Here is a 1,831-nt window from a genome sequence, read left to right on the forward strand (position 1 = left end):
AAATAAATGTCTGTAAAAGAATACTTATTTCATCTTGTTTAAACTTTAAACACCTTTACTGCATCTGTACACACCAACTGCATGCCCATATTTGGAAATTTGAATGAATTATGGAACTTTTATATACCCCAGGGGTGAAAATAAACTGGACAAAAGCCGAGCGTGAGGGTGGTTTTGAAAAAATCGGTTTATTTTTTTTTAAGCATGGAAAGCTACCTACAAATTTGCATGTAGTTTAGTGAAATGATGCTGATTAGGAAAATAATTAATTAAATTATATTTGGATATGTGCCCATTAGAGGTGCGCAAGCTTAAAAAGGTAGAATTACCGAAATTCCCGTTCTTACACGTTGTAGCATGGATCGGGTATTGAACACGATACACGTGTGTATTAGCACCCTACTGTAGTCCCGGCGGGGTTATCAACTGCACCATTACACCGGTAAGCAACCAGGGGAATATCATATGAAAAAAGAACTATCATGCATGTTTGATTTGTTAAAGTGTGTCACAAAATTTCCCTAACTGCCGATGTCGGCTATAATTTCGGTATAAACATGCAAAGAAATTAACATATATATAATGTTAATGCCGATATGTTATTGGACATTTTGTATGTCAAATGTTCATTATTTGCATTAAAATTAAGACGATTGTATTGAACACGATACACGTGTGTATTAGCACCCTACTGTAGTCCCGGCGGGGTTATCAACTGCACCAATACACCGGTAAGCAACCAGGGGAATATCATATGAAAAAAGAACTATCATGCATGTTTGATGTGTTAAAGTGTGTCACTAAATTTCCCTAACTGCCGATGTCGGCTATAATTTCGGTATAAACATGCACAGAAATTAACATATATATAATGTTATTGCCGGTATGTTATTGGACATTTTGTATGTCAAATGTTCATTATTTGTATTAAAATTAAGACGATGCTTATTTGCCAGAAAGCGTTTATTTCAAATTCAAAACAAGCAATAATCATACATAATACCAAAATATAAAACTAACAAAATGACAACACTCTCGCTTAACGCAACGTTCAGAAGCACATGCACTTAACAAAATTATTGCAACTAATGCAAGCTGTAATTAATATGTGACTACTTGCTATACAACCAGTATCATGCGAAAATTGATCTTATTTAATTGTGGTTCCCCCTTTGAATTTATGTTGCCTGTCGACTTTTAGAATAATGTGTCAGTAAGAAATGTATTGCTTGCTCTACAACCAGCATCATGCGAAAATGGATCTTATTTAATTGTAAATCCCTCTTTGAACTTAAGTTGTCAGTCGACTTTTAGAATAATGTGTCAGTAATAAATGTTTTTCTTCAGTTTCACATGTTTTTTAAGAAAATTTAGTGAAAGATGCAAATGTGTCTTATTTATTTTTTTCTGTGTCTTCAATGTATCTTATTTATATGTGACTGCGTGCTTATTTTTTTTTCAAGAAATGAAAGATGCAAATGTGTCTTATTTTAATTTTATCCATGTCTTAAATGTGGCTTATTTATATAAGATAAAATGATATACTGCCAGTGTCATGCAAAAAAGGATCTAATTTCTTAATATCCACATTCACGCTTTGTTCTTTATCAGCACCGTCTTTAATTAGGCTATCTATTTAAAGTACAGATTACTGTGAACTTAATAATTGTGCAACGGTGATGTTGATCCATTATCGTTGTTAATTTAAAATGTAGACAACAAGTTAGCAATTAATGAAATCAGTTATTTTGGAAGTAAATCTAATTGTTTCTGTACAGTAGCCAGGTGGATGTGTATTGAGCGGATAAGATAGGGATCACCACAACAAGTT

The sequence above is a fragment of the Dreissena polymorpha genome, chromosome 15, assembly GCF_020536995.1.
Source record: "Dreissena polymorpha isolate Duluth1 chromosome 15, UMN_Dpol_1.0, whole genome shotgun sequence".
NCBI lineage: Eukaryota > Metazoa > Mollusca > Bivalvia > Myida > Dreissenidae > Dreissena > Dreissena polymorpha.